This window comes from Castor canadensis, chromosome 15 (assembly GCF_047511655.1).
Source record: "Castor canadensis chromosome 15, mCasCan1.hap1v2, whole genome shotgun sequence".
NCBI lineage: Eukaryota > Metazoa > Chordata > Mammalia > Rodentia > Castoridae > Castor > Castor canadensis.
In genome coordinates, this window is record NC_133400.1 from 73,887,944 (window position 1) to 73,912,385 (window position 24,442).

The 24,442-nt window shown below is 40.5% G+C and overlaps 1 long non-coding RNA gene and 1 pseudogene across 1 annotated transcript in view; one reads left to right on the plus strand and one right to left on the minus strand.

Annotated features, from left to right (window-relative positions):
• Positions 1-24,442, minus strand: part of LOC141417300 (uncharacterized) — a 155,529-nt gene that overhangs the window by 40,183 nt on the left and 90,904 nt on the right. The gene's annotated exons all lie outside the window — the stretch shown is intronic.
• On the plus strand, positions 104-11,067 carry LOC109677007 (trafficking kinesin-binding protein 2 pseudogene; annotated as a pseudogene).

The following is a 24,442-nucleotide window of genomic DNA, read 5'->3' on the forward strand; positions in this document are numbered from 1 at the left end:
CACCCCTTCAGCTTGCAAATCAGGTAATTCTTATGAACGTTCCATCACTGTGACAGGAAGAAATGCCCAAGTCTCCTGCTCCCTCGGACCAGCAACACACACTATGTGGGGAAGCATCTCACGGTTCACAGGTCTTGATAACACCTATCAAGCTCCCGCAGGCAACCTTGATGCCCAGCTGAAGAGAAAGCCAAGCAGCTTGAGCATGAAAAGGATAGAAACACCCAGAAAATTGAATGAGGTGCTGCAACACGTGGAAGATGTGCGTGAAGAAGTGGGCTATCAGGAATGTGTACTAGTCAACCCGCAAAGCCAGCTCTCCCTGAACTTGTGAGATAAATCAGAAATATAATTTGAAACAAGCACACAGCGAATGTCCAGAAACGACTTAGTGAAAGTCCACACCATAGCTCCATAATCTTTAATGTGAGGGTAATAGCACTAACAATGAGGAAGGTTTATTAGAAAAATTAAGAAAAATGTACAGAAAGCCCCTAGCATAAATATTATTTTTGTTGTTGTTGCTGTTGTTATGAAAGGTGTGTAGTAGACATGCTGTCGAAATTCTCAAGAATTTCGAGCTCAAGACTTCCTCAGGATGTTTTTAAACAGCAAACCCTAAAAACTAGTCATCAAAAACCACAGGCATCATTCAAAGTAGAGGAGCGGGGAAGTGAATTCCAGATAGAATTAGAATTCAATAATCAGCAAGGTCATTTTTTTTCCCAAGGAGAACTCAAGGGTTTGTGCTGTCAATTGTGCTGTCCTCGTACTGGCTGACAATTGTTGCTAAAGTTTCCTAAGAGAATGACGATATGATATGGAGATTCACTAATTAGTAAAATAAAGTCAATTTGGGAAGGTTGACCCTGAACTGGTAATGGTACAATGTAAATTGTCCATGCAGAAATCAACATGAAAATCTGAGTTTAGGGCACTAGATAAAAGATCTTGGTTTCAAACTAGTGCAGTTGCTCATGCCTGTAATCCTAGATACTCTGGAAATAGAGACAGGATGGATCCTGGTTCAAGGCCATCCAGGGCAAAAAGTTCAAGAAATCCTATCTCAAGCAATAAAAGCTGAGTGTGATGATGTGTGCCTGTCATCCCAGCTACATGGGAATCATAAGTAGGAGCATTACAGTCCAGGACAGCCCCAGCAAAAAGGAAGACCCTAATTTAAAAATAACTAAAGCAAAAAGGACTGGGGGAGTGGCTCAAAAGGTAGAGCTCCTGCATCATGAGTTCAAATCCCAGTAGTACAAAACTGGCTGGTGGGGGGGAGATTGAGAGAGATCTTGGTTTCAGAGATCCAAAGATGGCAGAGAAAGAAATTCTAAGGAGTGCTTGCTGGTTATTTGCCCTTGTTTTCTATGCACTCCTGCCCTTCCCCTACCATGCCCACAAACGAGGCACTACCTCTGCCCCCACCTACAGCATGTCCAGCTCCCTAACGAGAAAATTCTGCTTAGTTCCTACACCATGAAGCATCTTATGTATTTTTCACCCTTAAGGCAAATGGCAGACAGAGTTAGAAAAACAAAAAAGATATTTGCTTCACACAAAATTCCAATTTGTATCCTCAGGGTTTCTCTTTTGTACAAAAGTGTAAACGTTTTGCTGGGTTTGGATGAGGGTCGTTTTCCTTCAGTAGAACAGTTATACTAATCCTTTGCCATTCATGTGTTTCACCATCTACTTGTTGGACAATGCATTCCTGTGACTGTGAAATATTCCGTCCCCTTGGGACACCACTTGTCTCCAAACCAGAAGCCTTGACCTTCATTTCAGCAGGGAACTGGAAGGAATGTCATTTTCTTTTGGTCCGTTAGACAATGTGACATCTTGTTCTGCATCAGCCTCTGGCTTCCCATCCCACACGTCTTTAAATCACTCAGTCTTGAAGACATTGCCTCAGACCGCTTTCCTTCTCTTTCTAAAATCAGTGCTGGATAATGATGCTGGAATGTCATCAAATTCCTTCTAGAAATAATATATTGGTTTCTGACCATTGAAAGGGGCTCAGTCATAACCTGAAGGTCCTTTACAATGAGCCACAGCCTCTCTGCAAGCTAGGATGCCCTGCAGTGAGACCACCCTTCCCTGGGAAGCAGCCACTTCGGTTTAGCCAGGACTGAGCCTGATAATAGAAGAATTTAACTGAAGTTGACACATTCCCATTAAAGTGGCTGAAACAAAAGCACATATGGATCTTTCTGAATCATTGAACACACACTGCTTGATAAATTATATTCTCATTTTCAGAGGCCATTTCTTGGAATTCCTTAGCAGGTAATAGCCACCCTGAGCTCTGGCTTGCTAGTCTTCACCACCCATAAATGAACTCAGTGAGCTAGTGGGAGGGATCTGGAGAAGGTAACTGTCAGCTACTAGCAGGTTTATCTTTGACCTGGCTTCACTATGTGAACCCTAATCCTGTGTTTCAAGACACCTGGCACCCTTTCCAGAGCTACTCTCAACCAACCAACAGGATTTCAGCCAATGGTGAAAGGACTGAAAAAAGTGAAGTGGCATGAATCTCTTTCTAGAAATTATGCTTTTTTGACTCTGGTCTCTGTGAACAGTTGGTGATTACACGGCTCTCCCTTGGGTTTGATTTGGACAAGAGAAGTCAGAGCAGGTTGGACTCAAGTCCGGTCCCATAATAATAAATACCTCCATTCTGTGCCATGGGAGCTCAAGTTCACTTCTAGATCCCTAGGTCCAAATCTCAAAAAGGCCTGTGTGGGTCAGGGTCTTAGATCGCCAGCAACAGAAATCCACTCTGAGTGGTTGAAGCAGAATAAGAACAGGTTAAAAGCCCATTGGGTAGCTCCTCAGAAATGTGTGGGTCTCCTCCTCCTTAACTGCTACTACCTCTGACCAGCTCTGCACCACTGAAACTGCTCCCTGGGGAGAGAAGCTGCCCTGCTGCTGCCTGGCACTCCTCCACTGAGAATGTGTGACTGCTCAGGCCAAGCCATTCTTACACATTGCTGTGGAGGTAGGGGGTAGGACAAGTGCCTTTCATTTTATAGTTTCCTTAGAGGGAAGCAGGTTAAGTTTGGATGCTCAAAAAAAATCTCTTTCCCTTTGCCAAAAGCCAAAAGGAGAGAGAGAGAGAGGGAGAGAGAGAGAGAGAGAGAGAGTTCTGGGCAAATGTTCACCATAGAAACTCTGAGCACTTTTAGAAAAACACAGCATAAACCATAGGAAAGGTGCCACTGCCTTCTGTGTATGACTTCCAATTTCCTTAAACTCTGCCCTGCCCTTGTCCATACTAGACAGTTTGTAGAAAAAAAAAAAAGAGAGAAAACCCTGATAATTCTACTACAGAGCTAGCCCTATTCCTCCAAATCCTCAGGGAAACATGCCCCACGCATTATCCGGGTTCCTCTGCCATGCAGAAATTTTACTTGGTCTTTTTTCTAAAGAAAAGCTTATTTTAAAAATGCCAGGCATAGTGGCAAATTCCAGCACTCTGGCGGTTGAGGCAGGAAGATTGTGAGTTGGAGGCCAGCATGGGCATCATAGCAAGACCTTGCCTCAATGCTACACACCCCAAAAAGAACGACTGAACTAGTCAAAAATAGGAAGAAGACATAAAGGTAGAGGAAAGGTATTATTGCTGATTTCTGAGGAACAATGACGAAAGTAACCTCAAATTCCCAACTTTTCTTTCACATGAAAAAATTTCTCAAACCCACTTCTAATTTTTGTTCTTGTAGACATATTTTAATGGAAGACCTACACAAAAAACACAACAAAAACAAAGCTAAAAATCTTTACAAGAACCATGACACACAAAAAATATTGTTTTTATATAGCAGGATGGATACCTAAAGCATTACAGTTATGTAATCTGTGGAAAAGGATATAATCATAGAAAAAACAAAAACAAAAAAATATTACCGTGGTCTATTTTTAAGTATATGCCATTGCTAACCTCTGGGAAGTGGAATTCCTGCTGGTTTTACTTCCAGACAGGCCATAAACTACATGATGCCTGAAATTCCTTTTAGTGGGGCTAGACATGAGTTGTTAACTAAACACACAGCTGAGCTCCCCCAAAGAAGCAAACAGAAAATTGGGCAAATTTCATAGGATTCATTTTCAACACTTTCTCAGTCAAATTCTTCTTCCTCTTATTAACTATAAAAAGAAAGCACATTTGAATTATTTGCTGTGTATTACCTGTGGAAATCTGTTGAGTTTCCATTTTGGAGGGCAAATATAATCATGGAACAGGGGTGTAATGAAAGACTGGTTCAAAAATGGCAGAAGTTGCGTTGTTAGGTTTGTCTTTGCAGTTCAGTCATCAAGTGAGGAAGTTTTATATGAATGCATGCTTTACACCCCCATATTGCATTTTAACATGAAGAACATGAGGCCAGTGGGGTCTTGTGTATGTTGGTCTGCAGCAGTGAGACAGTTGACTCTTGGAAATGTTATCCCCACTGGCTTATCAGAGCTATTCTCACCTTATCTACTTTATTGCAACACCCAAAAAGTAATCACATATTTTCGCCAAGTCTACCTGGTTCAGAAGCTGTACTTCACAATAAGAAAAGAGAATCTTCAAATTTGAAAATAAATCAAGTAAATTTGATTGAGACCAATTAAACCTAAATATTTGGCATAAATATAGGCTGCAAGTTACAATTAGTACAGTAAAAGTCCATTCTGGATGTGGGATTAGCACCCATCTGTTCTGCCTTAGGAAAGGCTTTAGCCAAGGACAGTACAGAAAGCTCCCACTGCAACCACCTCATTTTCTATTCCTCTATCTACAGCTTCATATTGTATTCTTTATCATGTGGTCCTCACTGGTGAGTGCTGGTTTGGCGACCTCCTGGCACTGCCATTAATATGTCATTGGAAAGAATTCTGTCAAATTGTCAGCAATTGCTCCAAGTTTAAGGGACAGGTTTGGCTTGAGAAATCTTGCTATTACTAACAGCTATTGCACAGTGTTTGCAATGTAGACATTGCAGATGTGGCGGGTTTTCTTGGGGCTCTTTAAGAAGACAGCTTTATAGCATCATGTTTAAGAGGCCTCTGTTTTGAACAAATTCTGACAGTTACTACCTGTGTGATATTGTGCAAAGTACATAATCTCCTGGTGCCTAGGGAAGTCTATTGCTGCCATTGGCACTCAATGAGTACTCGTGGAATGTACCCGTTACTATTATTTTTTCACAGTGTCCTTTCTCGGTGAGGCAGAAAGAGGTTAATGGAAATGTATAGGCTTAGCTGAAAAATAAATATTGCCCAGTTAAATTTCTGCCTAAAGAATGTTTCCTACTACCTCAAAGATAAAGAATCTGAATGGTTTTCTGTATCCCACCTAAATACTTTCTCAGGCAAAAGAATCATTTGCTCCCAAGAGTGGGACCCAATGGGTTACATAAAAATATATACTACTTACTATTTATTTGTCACATAAGTAATGGAATTTGAAAATTAAAATATTATTATTAAGGAATTATTAATTCAATAGCATTCTTTACTTGCAAAGTTCTGGATGGTTCGTATTGCTAGATCTCTGACAAATCAATCCAGTTCTCCAAGGAATCTACTTGGATCCACAGAGCCTTGGAAAGGAAGGCATACAAGAACCTGGCAGGTGGATGATGCTACACTGCTATTGTGCAGCTGTACAGTAGACAGCCAAATTAAAGTGCATCCTGAACAGCCAAGATGCCCCACTACTGACGAATGGATCAAGAAAATGTGGCACTTATACACCATGGAGTTTTACTCAACCATGAAGAAGAATGAATTCTTATCATTCTCAAGTAAATAGATGGAACTGGAGAACATCACTCTGAGCGAGGTTAGCCAGGCTCAGAAGACCAAAAATCATATGTTCTCTCTCATATGCGGACTTTAGATCTAGGGCAAATACAGCAATGTTGTTGGACTTGGGTCACATGACAAGGGGAGAGCACATATGAGAGGTATAGGGATAGGTAGGAAACTCAAAACATGAAAGTGTCTGATGTCCCCACTGCAGAGGAACTAATACAGAAACCTTAAAGTGACAGAGGTCAATATGGGAAGGGGATCAGAAACTAGGGAAAAGGTCAGGTAGAGATGAATCAACTTGGGTTGTAACACATTTGTACATGAAAGCAATACTAGGAATCTCTCTGTATAGCTCTCCTTATCTCAACTAGCAAAAAATGCTTTGTCTTTCTTATTATTGCTTATCTTCTTGTCAACAAAATTAGTGATAAGGGCAGAACAGGTTCTGCCTGGAATCGAGGCGAGGTGGCGGGGAGGGGAGAGATGGAGGGGGCAGGGGGGAGAAATGGACCAAACAATGTATGCACGTGTGACTAAATGAATAAAAAATTTAAAAAATAAAATAAAATAAAAAAGTGCATCCTGGACCTTACAAAAAGATCTATTGCTAAAGATGTTAACAGCTCTGGTGTGTGGTAAAGAAGGAGATGAAGAAAAGTGCCCATCAATAAAAAAGAGATTTGTGTAAGAAGACTGAATGAAGTAGAGGGTAAGAACACTGTTACAGAAAGTGGGTCTTCAAGCATGAAATCAGTGTCTAACTAGGGATACAGGATTGCATAGGAACTAGGGATGCATTTGCAGAGCATGTCCTTAGTCAAGGACAACATATCTGCTGTCAGTAAGCATGATTCAAAGGTGTTCATTGGAGGAAGATTGATGGCAAACTTAATGGTGGAGACATTAAACAATGCCATCTGTGGTATTGCCCAGCCTTAACATCCCCAAATGCCTGGTACGAACATTACTGTACACCTGTGATGGGATACACCACCTTTGAATTCATCTTGTCTAAGCAATTCAGCTTAAATCTAATCACCTTTCTAGACCACATTTCAGCTACAGGAAATTTGCTGGAGAGAGAATAGGTCAACCAACACCATGAGGAATCACCTGGGCAAGTCCAGAACATAACACATTCTACAGCTAAACAACCTAGACTGTCTAACAAGGTAATCGAATGAATGACAGGGGTCAGGAGGGAGGGAGAGGGTGAGCGTGTATAAGATTTTAAAAACCTGACTATTAATTAAAGACATGTGGACTCTAGGTGAAGCTGATAAAAAAATTAATTATTAAAATCATTTTTGAGACAATCTGGGAAATTTGAATGTTGTCTGAGTTTAAATGAAATTTAAGACATGAGTGTTAATTTTGCTACTTGTGATAGTGGCATGGTTGTTATTTTTCTTTTAAAATAGGGGGAGAGATACCTTATCAGTTAGAAATGTATATTAATGTATAAGGAATGAAACAACATGCTACCTGGAATTTTCTCTAAAATATTATAGCAAAACAAAGGTAGGGAAAATGAATTATGGTTAGTAAAATGTTGAGATTTATGAAGTCAGGTAAATGCAGATCTATTATAATATGCTCTGTACTCTTGGCTATTTGAAAATTTCCATAATGAAACATAAAAGGTTTATTTCCCTAATTATCTACATATTATAAATGAGCTTAAAGCTTTAAAATTGTTTATGACATACTAAGAATAAGGTGGAAGCCAAAAAGTAGAGAAATTTTCTCTAATTGTAGGATTCAATAGTTTAATGCTGGAGATAGGAAATATACCAAGACTAGTTGTTCTTTGGGCATAACTGATGCATTCACAGATTCTCAGCATCTCAGCATATAATAATCGTCCTCCCCTGAAATGTCAAAGTGAACCTTTATAATCTGTTCATCAAAAATGTACTCATTGTGCCCTGTAGGAGATGCAGAGGCCATGGGGAAATTTTGACTGGTTTTTGTTACCAACATGCTATGATAAATTGGAAGTACTGATTTAGTCAGATGCCATATGAAAAAATGTATCTTTGGGCCAGGTGCCAGTGGCTCACTCCTGTAATCCTGGAGGCAGAGATCAGGAGGATTGCGGTTCAATGCCAGCCTGGGCAAATAGTTCATGAGACCCTATCTTGAAAAAACCATCACAAAAAGTGCTGGTGGACACCTCCTCAATTGTGTAGGGACTGCCATTGACCCCCACATCACTGCAGATCCAAGGTTGTGAAGCCATGGCTGGTCCCTGCTCTCAAACTGCCGCCGTTTTAGGAGCTTCTCTCTGAGGGAGTGCGGGGAGAGAACTCAGGATGCACGCCATTCCCGTCATGACTGTCCAAGGAATGACAATCACATGAGTGCACTCATTGCTGTGAATGTCACTTGACTCATCAGAGAAAATCTGTCTTAAAGAAAATATCCATATGACCACACCCATTTCTGTTAAATGGCTTGATGGATTTCCTTTGTTCTGATTCATACCTAAGCTGTCCTTTGCAACCAAAGCAAGAAAGGATCCTGCGAGAGTCAATCCCAGAATGCCAATTTTCCATTGCCAACAGGTGAAGAAAGCCTCACGAATAGCAACCACAGAGACTCGGAGAACATCACAATGTTTGCTCCAGTGAGGAGCTCCCCAAAGTTAAGCCAGTGAATCTGCTAGAAGAACAGCTGCCACCATATATGCTAAGAGTAGACTCTCTCCTTCTATATGAAATTAAGACTGGGCGCAGTCACCACACCAGCATCGGCATGCATCCGATGCCCTCTCTCCAGTGCTTGCTGAAGAGACTTTCCATAACATGATTCCAGGCACAAACAGGGTGGAGCAGATGACCAAAACTTACAATGACGTTGACATGGTTACACATCTCCTGGTAGAGAGGGATCACAATCTCGAGCCAGCTGCTCGAATTGGACAAGGTCTCTTAATGCATCTTATCTGAGCAGAACGAACCCCTGAAGGAACAATTGGGACAAGGCTTTGATCAAGTTAATCAGCTGCAGCATGAGCTATCTAAGAAAGGATTGCTTCGAATGGTCTCCATTGCTTCTGAAGAGAATGCAGCTGATTCCAGCTGTTCTACACCTCTTCAGTTCAATGAGTCCTTTAGCTTATCTCAAGGTTTGCTGCAGTGGACATGCTGCAAGAAAAGCTCAAGGAACAGGAAGAAGAGAATATGGCTCTTCGGTCCAAGGCTTATCATATAAAAACAGAAACTTTTACATATGAAGAGAAGGAACAACAGCTTGTCAATGACTGTGTTAAAGAACTTCGTAAAACAATACTCAGATGTCCAGAATGACTGGAGAATTGTCAGGAAAAAGTGATGAACTGATTCAACTACAAAGAAATCTCTTCTCTCTTGTCTCAAGTTATAGATTTTCAGCCCAAACTTAACGAATATGTGATTGAGAAGGAAGAATTGAGACTTCACCTACAAGCTTCCAAAGGTGCCCAGCAACAGCTGACAATGGAACTTCATGATTTACAAGACAGGAACATGGAGTGTCTGGGGTTACATGAGTCCCAAGAAGAAATAAAAGAACTTCGTAGTAGTTCTGGCCCGGCTACTCATCTCTACTTCTCCCTGTCTTACAGATTTTACTGGAGAAACTTTGGCAGCTGAGGTTGAGGGAAGCATGCATAAAAAGTTGAGTTGGGATGAAGAATCCTCTCTCTTTAAACAAAAGGCCTAACAAAAACAGGTGTTTGATACTGTCAAGGTTGCAAATGACACATGGGGCTGCTGTTTCCCATTCCCAGCTCTGCTGCCCATCCCAGGCTCCATCCATTCAAGTGTTATCATGACAGCAAAACTTTTTGAGTCTGGTGTACAGCAAACAGAGAAAAAAACACTTCTGAGCCAGGGGGACAACTTGGAGGAGGTTCCCAGGAACTCTCAGTCGATGAGCCAACCAGGACCTTCTGATGATAGTGATTTGGCTACAGCACTGCATCGTCTTAGCCCGAAAAGACAGAACTACTTAAGTGAGAAGCAGTTCTTTGCTGAAGAATGGGAATGGAAAGATTCAGGTTCTGACTGACTGACCAGAAAGAAGGATTTAGTGACTGGCACACCCCCACAGAGAGCCTTGTGTCTCTCTGCACCAACCAGTCAGGGATCACAGACCTCAGTAGCACCACTTCCCTTCCAGGCTTTGTGACAGAAAAATTACAAATTGTCAAACCCCTTGAAGGATCACAAGCTTTACATCATTGGCAGCACCTTGCTCAACCAAACTTGGGAACCATTCTTAATCCACGACCAGGTGTCATTACTAAAGGCTTTACCCAGTTGCCCAAGGATGCTGTTTATCATATCTCAGATTTAGAGGAGGACAAAGAGGAGGGTATCACTTTTCAGGTTCAGCAGCTTCTTCAAGTGGAGCAGAAACTTGGAGTATCTCAGCCAATGGCAGGGATCTTCCTGCCACCCATTACTTCAGCAGGTGGACCAGTTACAGTTGCAACCCCAAATCCCGCAAAGTGTCTATTTGTTATGCACGAACTTGACGTTCACCTTCACCACCTGTAGGATATTACATCCCTCTGATACCACTTGGGTTACATCCCTCTAATAGCGCTCTGGGTTCCCTTCACTATCCTGTGGAAGCAGTTCATCAAACAGCTGTGAACGCTCCTGCCATGTCCTACAGACTCAGCATTGGTGAATCCCTCACAAACCAAAGAGATTCTACTATAATTTTCAGTAGCACCATCAGGTTGGACAAGCTTCTGCAAGAGTGAGGCATCTTTGCTAAAGTATACCAGAGCCCAGCTTCAGAGAACCCCCTCCCCCAGCCTCTCCCTAAAGCTCTGGCTACCCCTTCCACACCACCAAATTCTCCACCTCACTCTCTGTGCTCTTCTCCCTCACCCTTTGAGCCCGAGTGCATATCTCTGAAAAATTTTTGACCTCCTGACCAACTGAAATATTTCTCCAGGAGATGTATGCCCTGAGGCTTTCTCAGAACCCTCCTGATGTTGGCCAGTTGAAGATGAATTTAGCAGACAGAATGAAAAGACTAGGGATTGCCAGACTGATCAAGACCCCTAACACTAAGGAGAATGGGAAAAGTCAAGAGACTGAAATTGGTCTTCAAAAAGCAGACTCTGTTGTTTATTTAAATTCAGGTACTAATTTATTGACTGGACTGAGGAGGGATCAGTGTCTTTCAGTCTTGATGGGTAGCTTTGGTGCCCCAGTTTGCACATCCTCACCCAAAATGGGCATCCTGAAGGAGGACTGAGGCTCAGCACTAACTGACCTCTTATAGAAATTAGCACATTGAGGGTAGCCATGCACTGATACACCAGATCTGGTCTGACTTGAGAGAAAAGGAATGTTTCAGAAGGGTTGTGAATGTGGAGAAGGAGGAAGTAGAGGAATGGAAACAAAATTGGGATGAAGACTTCATGGATGAAGTCTAGTAAACTGAAAGTGTAATGACTGGGTCATGAAATGTCTGGAGACAAAGAAGGATGAAAGGTTTAATACACTCCTTCAGTTGAGTTTTTTGTCTTGGAAATAAAAAGTGAATAGAAAACAATCTAGGATTATTGAAACATGCCAGAAATACTGAAATTGCTGGCACCTTTATTTCTGGGGAGCATAAACAGGGAGAACCTACCTAAAAGGGTGAGAAGAAAAGGAACAACTTTGATTGCTGCTGGTAGAAAACTGTTCCAAGAGATTGGTGCGGTAAGCTTGGTCTGTCATGGAGACAGTCGTGAGATGCTTATGTTTCCCTTGCTAATGGCTGATCAGATTATGCATCCATCTAATGGTATGCTCACAGCATTAGCAAAGCAGGGAATTTTATCTTCTTCATTATATCAGAAGTGGAGACTTCCTTTTCTCTTCCATTTTCAGGTCTTTGGGCCACAGGGAGCACAAGCACTATTCAAACTCCTTCGTACTCATGATTAATGAAAGTTCATTTTGAAAGCTGGTGGTTTGGCTCAAGTGCTAGAGCACTTGTCTAGCAAGCACAAGGCCTCAAAGAGCAAAGCCCCAGTATCAAAAAAAAAAAAAAGCTCAAGTTTTTAAATTTGTATTTTTATAGATCAGAAAAAAAAACAACAATATAGGTAGGGGTTGGAAGGAATTTACTTTAAGAAGGAAAGTAGGGGTAAATTAGAACCAAGAAGCTTGTGTTTAGGCTATTTCTTCTGGAAATACAGTGGCCAAGGAATACAAACATAGTTGCTTGCCTTTCAAATTTCTTTGGAGGCTTGAAGGAGTTAAACCAGAAGTGTAATCTATAGGAATTACATTGTAATTCTAACAGTTCTAACAGACTGTCGTGTGATACCAACAGTTTGATGTAAACAAACGGTGGTGACCTGGGCCAAAGATAAAAAGATATGTTGACATTTCCCAACAAAGGCAATGGACACAGGAATCAGACATAAACCTCAGGTGCCCTCGACAGCTGCTCTAACCACGCAGTGTGGAGTTGGGGTTCGGGGTAACTTATGTAGTGTTTCCAAGGCCATTTTAGTATCTGTATAGGGCTCCTATTGCCCAATTCAATCCAAGGGAGAAAGCCGGGCCATATGTCTCTGCTTCCAGGATAACTGTAATGACCTCATTTCCAGATCATTATAAGCCAATATTAGGATCTTCTCTTAACCCAGAAGCTCATAGTTCATAGATTCTAAATTTCAAGACAGAAAGAAGATTCTAACATCCATAGCCTAAGTCACATCAGAAAATCCAAAAGTTATGAGAGTAATACAGCTCTTAGAATGTCTAGAATAATATCTTATACCCACTAGGGACACAAGGATTATTCTTAGGAACAAAGAATAAATTTCCAAATTTTCAACACAACTACTGTGTGCTCTTGGTAGCAAGTTCTTGATAGAAATTTTTACATCTCTTGGCATATCAGTCACCCTAATTTTGCCTTCCATCAGTCAAAACAACCCCATAAAAAGCACAGGCCATAATCACCATCATCATTACCAAGCATCTCCTGAGTATCTATTATATTCAATCACTATCTTAGGATCAGGGAGGTTTAGATATGAAGAAGGAGGAGAGAAATGTTCTTTCACCTGAGGAATTTACAGTTTTTCTCCCCATAAATCTGGAAAGCATCACACTTTGTCAAATTGTCCCAGTATTGGCCTTTCATTTACATTGTTACCCTATAATGATGTATTTCAAAGCCCTGTCTTCATTAAACTGATGTGGACATTCACTGATGACATCTGTCACTTGGAATTTTTCCCTTAATAAAAATTTATTATAAACAAGTGACAAAGAGCTATTGCTTTAGGACATCTGGCATATGAAAATGGCCCTTTTGCAGAGAACTGGACACTAAAGTATTTGTATCCTACCTGGCCTATATCCTAGACTGAAAGGATTTTTCCCTCCATCTGAATGAATTCGGCTATGTACAGTTCATGGATCACTGGTGCTTCATGGGAGAATGAACAAATTATGCCCCTAAAGAGTAACTGATTATTTATTCTGACACAGTTTCCAAGGGACAGCCATCTACCTCATTTGAAGTAAATTCTTTCATCTGTTCCAATGTGAATAATTATGTTGGAACAGTGACCCCTGCTTTAAAGAAGACAAATGCACTTACAGCTGTAGAAAAGTCTCTGGCATGGATCTAAACTATTTGCCTTGTGGATTTGGATGCTGCTAAGCCAATGATATTTCGAGTGAGTGTTGGTTTGGACTCAGTCATGTAGAGCTCTGCGGAGTACATTTTTACCTTAACAACTCAATCATGACTATGAAAGCAGGATCGGCACCAGAGACGTGCACAGTAACATGTCTTGACAGCAGTGAACTAATGAACGTCCGAACGTCCGTCATTCACAACTGAGTATCTGACTTTATTTTATTTATTTATTTTTTACTATAATTTTTCCTTTATATATTTCTATGTTTTTTTTTCCTTTTTCTTTTATTATTCATATGTGCATACAAGGCTTGGTTCATTTCTCCCCCCTGCCCCCACCCCCTCCCTTACCACCCACCCCCTCCCTTACCACCCACTCCACCCCCTCCCTCTCCTGCCCCCTCAATACCCAGCAGAAACTATTTTGCCCTTATTTCTAATTTTGATGTAGATAGAGTATAAGTAATAACAGGAAGGGACAAGAGTTTTTGCTGGTTGAGATAAGGATAGCTATACAGGGCATTGACTCATATTGATTTCCTGTGCGTGGGTGTTACATTCTAGATTAATTCTTTTTGATCTAACCTTTTCTCTAGTACCTGTTCCCCTTTTCCTATTGGCCTCAGTTGCTTTTAAGGTATCTGCTTTAGTTTCTCTGCGTTAAGGGCAACAAATGCTAGCTAATTTTTTAGGTGTCTTACCTATCCTCACCCCTTCCTTGTGTGCTCTCGCTTTTATCATGTGCTCAAAGTCCAATCCCCTTGTTGTGTTTCCCCTTGATCTAATGTCCACATATGAGGGAGAACATACGATTTTTGGTCTTTTGGGCCAGGCTAACCTCACTCAGAATGATGTTCTCCAATTCCATCCATTTACCAGCGAATGATAACATTTCATTCTTCTTCATGGCTGCATAAAATTCCATTGTGTATAGATACCACATTTTCTTAATCCATTCGTCAGTGCTGGGGCATCTTGGCTGTTTCCATAACTTGGCTATTGTAAATAGTGCCACAATAAACATGGGTGTGCAGGTGCCTCTGGAGTAACCTGTGTCACAGACTATTGGGTATATCCCCAAGAGTGGTATTGCTGGATCAAATGGTAGATCGATGTCTAGCTTTTTAAGTAGCCTCCAAATTTTTTTCCAGAGTGGTTGTACTAGTCTAGATTCCCACCAACAGTGTAAGAGGGTTCCTTTTTCCCCGCATCCTCGCCAACACCTGTTGTTGGTGGTGTTGCTGATGATGGCTATTCTAACAGGGGTGACGTGGAATCTTAGCATGGTTTTAATTTGCATTTCCTTTATTGCTAGAGATGGTGAGCATTTTTTCATGTGTTTTCTGGCCATTTAAATTTCTTCTTTGGAGAAAGTTCTGTTTAGTTCACTTGCCCATTTCTTTATTGGTTCATTAGTTTTGGGAGAATTTAGCTTTTTAAGTTCCCTATATATTCTGGTTATCAGTCCTTTGTCTGATGTATAGTTGGCAAATATTTTCTCCCACTCTGTGGGTGTTCTCTTCAGTTTAGAGACCATTTCTTTTGATGAACAGAAGCTTTTTAGCTTTATGAGGTCCCATTTATCTATGCTATCTCTTAGTTGCTGTGCTGCTGGGGTTTCATTGAGAAAGTTCTTACCTATACCTACTAACTCCAGAGTATTTCCTACTCTTTCTTGTATCAACTTAAGAGTTTGTGGTTTGATATTAAGATCCTTGATCCATTTTGAGTTAATCTTGGTATAGGGTGATATACATGGATCTAGTTTCAGTTTTTTGCAGACTGCTAACCAGTTTTCCCAGCAGTTTTTGTTGAAGAGGCTGCCATTTCTCCATTGTATATTTTTAGCTCCTTTGTCAAAGATAAGTTGGTTATACTTGTGTGGCTTCATATCTGGATCCTCTATTCTGTTCCACTGGTCTTCATGTCTGTTTTTGTGCCAATACCATGCTGTTTTTATTGTTATTGCTTTGTAATATAGTTTGAAGTCAGGTATTGTGATACCTCCTGCATTGTTCTTTTGACTGAGTATTGCCTTGGCTATTCGTGGCCGCTTGTGTTTCCATATAAATTTCACAGTAGATTTTTCAATCTCTTTAATGAATGTCATTGGAATTTTGATGGGAATTGCATTAAACATGTAGATTACTTTTGGGAGTATCGACATTTTTACTATGTTGATTCTACCAATCCATGAGCATGGGAGATCTCTCCACTTTCTATAGTCTTCCTCAATCTCTTTCTTCAGAAGTGTATAGTTTTCCTTGTAGAGGTCTTTCACATCTTTTGTTAGGTTTACACCTAAGTATTTGATTTTTTGAGGCTACTGTAAATGGAATTGTTTTCATACATTCTTTTTCCGTTTGCTCATTGTTAGTGTATAGAAATGCTAGTGATTTTTCTATGTTGATTTTATATCCTGCTACCTTGCTATAGCTATTGATGATGTCTAGAAGCTTCTGAGTAGAGTTTTTTGGGTCTTTAAGGTATAGGATCATGTCGTCTGCAAATAGGGATATTTTGACAGTTTCTTTACCTATTTGTATTCCTTTTATTCCTTCTTCTTGCCTGATTGCTCTGGCTAGGAATTCCAGTACTATGTTGAATAGGAGTGGAGATAGTGGGCATCCTTGTCTGGTTCCTGATTTTAGAGGGAATGGTTTCAGTTTTTCTCTGTTAAGTATAATGCTGGCTGTAGGTTTGTCATATATAGCTTTTAGAATGTTGAGGAACTTTCCTTCTATTCCTAGTTTTCTTAGAGCTTTTATCATGAAATGATGTTGGATCTTATCAAAGGCTTTTTCTGCATCTATTGAGATGATCAAGTGGTTTTTGTCTTTGCTTCTGTTAATGTGGTTTATTACGTTTATTGATTTTCGTATGTTGAACCACCCCTGCATCCCTGGGATGAAGCCTACTTGGTCGTGGTGAATAATCTTTTTGATGTGTTGCTGAATTCGGTTTGCCATTATTTTGTTGAGGATTTTTGCATCAATGTTCATTAAGGAGATTGGCCTATAGTTCTCCTTTTTGGAGGTGTCTTTGCCTGGTTTTGGGATAAGTGTAATACTGGCTTCATAAAATGTGTTTGGCAGTTTTCCTTCCCTTTCTATTTCATGGAACAGTTTAAGGAGGGTTGGTATCAGTTCTTCTTTAAAGGTCTGATAGAATTCAGCAGAGACTCCATCAGGTCCTGGACTTTTCTTTTTGGGGAGACTCTTGATTGCTGCTTCAATTTCATTTTGTGTTATAGGTCTATTCAGGTGATTAATTTCCTCTTGGTTCAGTTTTGGATGATCATATGTATCTAGAAATCTGTCCATTTCTTTTAGATTTTCAAATTTATTCGAATATAGGTTCTCAAAGTAGTCTCTGATGTTTTCCTGGACTTCCATGGTGTTTGTTGTTATCTCCCCTTCTACTAATTTGGGTTTTTTCTCTCCTCATTTTAGTCAGGTTTGCCAGGGGTCTATCGATCTTATTTTTTCAAAGAACCAACTTTTTGTTTCATTAATTCTTTGTATGGATTTTTGGTTTCTATTTCATTGATTTCAGCTCTTATTTTTATTATTTCTCTCCTATTTGTTTTGGGATTTGCTTGTTCTTGTTTTTCTAGGAGTTTGAGATGTATCATTAGGTCATTGATTTGGGATCTTTCAATCTTTTTAATATATGCACTCATGGCTATAAACTTTCCTCTCAAGACTGCCTTAGCTGTGTCCCATAGGTTCCGGTAGGTTGTGTTTTCATTTTCATTGACTTCCAGGAACTTTTTAATTTCCTCTTTTATTTCATCGATGATCCATTCTTCATTAAGTAATGAGTTATTTAGTTTCCAGCTGTTTGCATGTTTTTTGTCTTTACTTTTGTTGTTGAGTTCTACTTTTACTGCATTGTCGTCAGATAGTATGCACGGTATTATTTTTATTTTCTTATATTTGCTGAGGCTTGCTTTGTGCCCTAGGATATGATCTATTTTGGAGAAGGTTCCATGGGCTGCTGAGAAGAATGTATATTGTGTAGAGGTTGGATGAAATGTTCTGTAGACATCTACTAGGTCCATTTGATCTATTGTATATTTTAGATCTTGGATTTCTTTATTGAGTTTTTTGTTTGGATGACTTATCTATTGATGATAATGGGGTGTTAAAGTCTCCCACAACCACTGTGTTGGCGTTTATATATGCTTTTAGGTCTTTCAGGGTATGTTTGATGAAATTGGGTGCGTTGACATTGGGTGCGTACAGATTGATGATTATTATTTCCTTTGGTCTATTTCCCCTTTTATTAGTATGGAATGTCCTTCTTTATCTCGTTTGATCAATGTAGGTTTGAAGTCTACTTTGTCAGAGATAAGTATTGCTACTCCTGTTTGTTTTCGGGGGCCATTGGCTTGGTAAATCTTCTTCCAGCCTTTCATCCTAAGCATATGCTTATTTCTGTTGGTGAGATGAGTCTCCTGTAAGCAACAAATTGTTGGATCTTCTTTTTTAATCCATTTTGTCAAACGGTGTCTTTCGATGGGTGAATTAAGTCCATTAAAATTAAGCGTTAGTACTGATAGGTATGTGGTGATTCCTGCCATTTAGTTGTCTTAGTTGTTTGAAGATTTGATTGTGTGTACCTAACTTGATGTTACTCTCTACTGTCTTGCTTTTTCTTTTCCTGTGGTTTGGTGCTGCCTGCCTTTTCATGGTTAAGTTGGGTGTCACTTTCTGTGTGCAGGATCCCTTGCAGAATCTTTTGTAATGGTGGCTTTGTGGTCACATATTGTTTTAGTTTCTGCTTATCATGGAAGACTTTTATTGCTCCATCTATTTTGAATGATAGCTTTGCTGGGTAGAGTATCCTGGGGTTGAAGTTATTTTCATTCAGTGCCCGGAAGATCTCACCCCACGCTCTTCCTGCTTTTAATGTTTCTGTTGAGAAGTCTGCTGTGATTTTGATGGGTTTACCTTTGTATGTTACTTGTTTTTCCTCTCTTACAGCCTTCAATATTCTTTCCTTAGTTTCTGAACTTGTTGTTTTAATGATGATATGTCATGGAGTAGTTCTATTTTGATCTGGTCTGTTTGGTGTCCTGGAGGCCTCTTGCATCTGTATGGGAATATCTTTCTCTAGATTTGGGAAATTTTCCATTATTATTTTGTTGAATATATTATGCATTCCCTTTGCTTGCACCTCTTCTCCTTCTTCGATTCCCATGATTCTCAAGTTTGGTCTTTTGATGGAGTCGGTGAGTTCTTGCATTTTCTTTTCACAGGTCTTGAGTTGTTTAATTAATAGTTCTTCGGTTTTTCCTTTAATTACCATTTCATCTTCAAGTTCTGAGATTCTGTTCTGTTTTTTCTATTCTGCTGGATTGGCCTTCCGTTTTGTTTTGCAGTTCTGTTTCATTCTTTTTTCTGAGGTTTTCCATATCCTGGCAGTTTTCCTCTTTAATGTTGTCTATTTTTGTCCTGAGTTCATTTATCCATTTATTCATTGTGTTCTCTCTTTCACTTTGGTGTTTATACAGTGCTTCTATGGTTTCCTTTATTTCTTCTTTTGCTTTTTCAAATTCTCTATTTTTGTTGTCTTGGAATTTCTTGAGTGTCTCCTGTACATTTTGGTTGACCCTATCCAGTATCATCTCTATAAAATTCTCATTGAGTACTTGTAGTATGTCTTCTTTTAAATTATTCTTGTGGGCTTCATTGGGTCCTTTGGCATAGTTTATCTTCATTTTGGTGGAGTCTGGATCTGAGTTTCTGTTCTCTTCATTCCCCTCTGGTTCCTGTACTAATTTTTTGCTGTGGGGAAACTGGTTTCCCTGTTTTTTCTGTCTTCCCATCATTGTCCTTGGTGTTGTTACTGTCCCTGTACTGTGTGCAATTAAATATTTTCTAGCTTGTAATAATAACAATGGTAATATTTAGAATGGAAGGGTGAGCTGAGATGGAAAGCAAGAAGTTAAAGAAAAGGGGAAAACAAATATACAGACAAGAGGGAGAAAGCAGAACAAGGTATCAGACAAGAGAGTTTCAAAGGTATAAACAGGGAGTGTTAGTGTACTAATTGACAGTAAGCTGAACAGACATTAGAGAGACAGAGAGAGAACTGAAAATCAAAGATAAAAAAATAAAAAATAAGTAAATGAAAGAAATATCTATATATAAAAATGAATTAAAATAAAATGGAAAATAGAAAATTAAAAAAAAAACCCAAAAAACTTCCAAGTTTATATACAATGCAGTTTCAGTCTTAATAATTTGGGTGTCTGTCTCAATCTCCAGTCCTGGAGCCGGCATTATTTATGCAGATCTCTGGGGTGAACTTAGCACTCACCTGGTCCCACAGGCTTTGTTTGTTCAGAGTTCTCCTGTGTGGGAGCCTCTGCTACAGGCTTTCCCCTTTCCAAGCACTGGGAAAGGTGACACTGCCCCTGCATTGTCAGGCCTGCGTGTTTATTTACAGTTCATGTGGGAGGTGGGTCTTCCCCCCTCTCCTCTGAAGTTTTCCTCCCACTGCCACTTTCAGAAGCTTTCCTGCTCCTGCTTACTGGGCGGTGCTGCTGGTCCTGCCGGCCGCCATGTTTATTTACAGTCCACGTGGGAAGTGGGTCTTCCCTCCTCTCCTGTAGAGTTTTTCTCCCTCCTCCACTCTCACAAGCTTCCCCGCTCGTGGTTGCTGGGTGCGCGCCTGCTCCCGCCAGAGGCTCTCCCGCCCACCTGGCTTGTTTATTTACAGTCCCGGGAAGGATTCCCTTCCCCCAGTCTTCAGCGCTCAGGGCGCCCCACCCTCTTTCCAGCATGTCTTAACTGTTCTTATGGCTTATTACTCAGTTTCTCTTTTTTTTTTTCCTGGGTGGAGGTCAGTCTGTCCAGGGGGCTATGCTGCTCTGGCCCAGGCTTGTCTGTGGGGCTACCACGGTACCGCGAAGCTCACCTGGTCCGCGTCTTCCCAGTGGGTGCTGGCCACTGGCGGCCCCGGGGGCCCTCGTTTCTCCATTTAACATGGAGTGGAGATTCTCTGCACCGGCTGGAGGTGTGAAGGGGTCAAAGTTATGCCTTTTCTCAGTGATTATGCCTGCAAAGTGTGTCTCCAGTGTCTCTCCAAGATTTCACTATAGGAGGGTCGCTTTCTGCTTCCTACCTCTAGCCGCCATCTTGGAATCCTCTCTGAGTATCTGACTTTAAAAGGAATTGCCCATACAGTCTCCGACATATCACTAGCATTCATCTGTAACAATCTGTAGTGTTTATCTGTAACTTAAATGCAAAAAAAAAAAAAAAAAGAAAGAAAGAAAAGAAAAAACACTCTAATGTTTCATGCAAGGCTGCATCTGGAACAAAATTAATAATGGCAGCAATTTTTGGAGCTATTCTCTCATGTTGTATAGGCTAAATCCAACTAATTTAATTCCTTTGTGATAATGGTTTCAAACACTGAAGAAGAACTAGTCATGTCACCGTGAATGTGGAACATCCATTCAACAACTATCTTTAAAAAAATGTCCACCAAGATTATTTTTGGCTCAAGGATGTGTTTACTCTCTCCCATAAATCTAACATTGTTTTCCAGATTCATCCATTTGCAGTTTTGGTAAATTCTAATTGGCTCCCACTGAGGCTTGGCAGTCACCAAACTGATCCTATGCGTGTTTAATTGACTCCAGGGATATTTAACAGTGTTCACTATTTCACTGTGCAGTGAGGGGTGGCTGTAACTATTCTTTTTTCCTGTCATAACTGTTAGGGCTATTATGATACCCTGCATATGATTTATTTTGTGGCATAATTTTCTGCCCTGGACGCCATCTTCTCTATTATCAAAAATACGACAAGATCAAAGACAGACTCAAGCTTATACACGAACCCTAATGATTGCTAGCCTGTCAATTTGTAGAGCAAATTGTGACTCAGTCCCTGTATTACGCTGGACACTTACAAAGATATATTGCAAAGAAAGCATAGTGTGATAGCTCATTCCACTCTTCCAAAATCAGCTTTTCAAAATGTAATAGACCTATTTATCAGACTTTAATAAATAAGTTTTAAATAACACAGGGTCCCAGAAAGCATCTTTGAAACATGTGAATACAGGCTTTACTTCCTTAAAAACAAATTCATTAGGGAAAAATTGTACTTCATCATTTTATTTATATGACTACAAAGACTTAACTTCCTCATAATAATTTATAAAGCAATAAGATGAAAATATTAAAATTTTCAAAATGCATTCAACATAAGAGGTTTTTTTCTTGTTGAGAAACATTGTCTCTTTAATCCCTTCCATCAAGGAGTTAACACAAAGCATCAAAGCCATCCCACATTGTAGAGTAAAACTATTGAGTTATAGCTCTGAATTTGGGCAAATACACAAACTGGCAGGACAGATGGGGGAGCAGCATGTGAAGATCAGCAGAGCCCCCTCCTTAAATGAGAATATGCCATAGTCGCAGACAGGAGAATGTCTTCCGCTGACCACAGGGAACAATGAGTACAGTGACTGTGACTTTGTGAACGAGCCTAAAGGCCAAATGGCAGAAGGTGCATAGGTTGTTATGAATGTCATAACCTAATTTGTTTTCCTCAAATAAGAATAGAATTATAAAGCCATATTGCCTACAGTAAACACAAAAGGATCCTTCCTGAACCTCTTATTCATTTATTTCTTTACTTTTTTCTTTTTTTTCTATTTTATACACTTTTCTATCACACAGCACCATTCTACTGGTCACTGCTGTGGAATTGGCTGGGCTGGACATCTGATAGGTACATTGTCAGAACTCATCAATTTTGGAGCCAGCTGCTCCAACATTTGGTAACATTAAGGCCCGTGAAATAGCCCTTGGAGCATCTGAAGTGGCTCTTCTCCCTCACTGATGCTATCATCTGTAAAAATACCAGCTTACTCAGTACCTACTATGTGTCTAGCACTGCTTTAGGCACATAGGATGCATTAGGGAATAAACAGAATCTTGAGGAGTCTGACACTGAGCCAAAATCCTACATGTAATCTTTTAGGTTCAACCACGGCCAGTTAAAAAAAAAACACTCAAGGCCAGAAAAGGGAGGGAAATCTTCCTTAACCCCTTACCAGAGTTGGTACATATCAGGTGGGCCAAATTCTCTGGAGGAAGCCATACTCAGGGACATGAACCTGGCCCTGGGCAGGACATGCTGTCACATGTACCTAGACTCCCTGCCTCAGTGACTTCAACTGGAGGTCTTTTGGCAGGAGGAGGGATCCTGAAGACACTGAGGCATATCTGTCAATACCAACTTACCTTGGAGTGGTTGAGAGAGGCTAGAAGCTTGAAAACACTTCTTCACTCTGACCTAGTGCTTTCCCACTCGTAGCCCTTTCCCCCTCTATAAAATGCTGGAGCCTTTTGCTAGGTGCTTCTTCAGCAGCGAGATATTTCTCTGTTTATGCTAATCCATCTGACCTCACCTAGTGCCGTTCCTGGGGGAATGGAGCAGCAGGGCAGCTGCACCTTCCTTTTCTCAGTAGCCTCTGATTTACACTGTTGGAGTGAGTACAGGCTGAATGTTCCCCCAGACACCCACCACTTTCCAACAGGTCCCTACCCTTGTGAAGATTACATTCCAGATTACTCTGATTTGGGTTAAAAATTAAAGGTTGCTCAAAAGTAAATATTAACAGAAAAGGAGCACATTGATCAATGGATCAATTATTATCAATAATTAGTACCATAAATCAAACTTTTATCTCAGGACTGCTAAAAATAAAACACAACACAGAACACAACATACTGGGCTGAGGGTGCAGCTCAATTGTAGAGTGCTTTCTTGCTGGGCATGTGCTGAAGCCCGAGATTCCATCTCCAACATTGCACACACACACACACACACACACACACACACACACACAACACACACACAGACATATACACACAACACACATACACAACACACACAGACATACACACACACCACACATACACACACACACACACAACACACACACACACACACACAATATGCTTCTGAGTCACGGGCTCCTATAAGCATTTCCCCAAAGGTTTAGTAGTCATGAGACATTATTACTGTACAAAATGTCTGGAGTTGCATTGAAAAGCAAGAAAAATGGACATCTATTTGTTTCAGTTTGATGTTTTATTTTTTTGTCCACCCATTTTTTACTTTCAGAAACCACTTTTATCCATCAGTGGGACTACAGTTGGCAAACTCAAGGATAAGAGCACAGTCCTACAGACTGCCAGGCTACCCAAAACTTCTGACACCAACTGCAATGGGTATACCAAACTTTAAAGCCCGGGGGAACCATTCCCATAAGCCTGCTGTCCACTCAGACATCAGGTGCAAAAGTCCTCAGGCTCTTACTCACTTCACATAATAGCTGGTTATAAATTCAGGGGTTCCTAGCATCACTGTCAAGTTTGAACATTTTCTAGAACAACTCAGACTACACTGTGCACATAATTATGGTTGTGTTATAGCAAAAGGACACAAATTGCACCACAGATGCATAGGAAGAAGTCAGGGGTGGGCGGGGTGTCTCACATGAAGCTGCCATAATCCTCAGAGAGTCCTTGCCTCAAAATGTGACAACAAGACTGGGGCATGGCTCAAGTACATTGCGCTTGCCTAGCAAGACCCTGAGTTCAATCCCCAATAGCAGTGACAGCACTCAAAGACTACTATCAACAAATAATGCTCACCAGGGTTTCACTGGGGTTTCCTTACACAGGCATGATTGACTGAATCATTGCCCATATGGCTAAACTAAATTTCTAGCACCCTTTCTCCACTACCCTCCTTGGAGGCCAGGCTGATATCATTTGATTCAAAGCCCTAACTCTGTAATCACATGGTTGATCTTTCTGAAGTGGCCTTACACCACCCTGAGTCATCTCACTAACATAAACTAGCAGGCATGGGTCTGAGGGGCCCGTCATACATAGCGAAGACACTCATCACTCTGGAAGTTCTACAGAATTAGAGGCTAA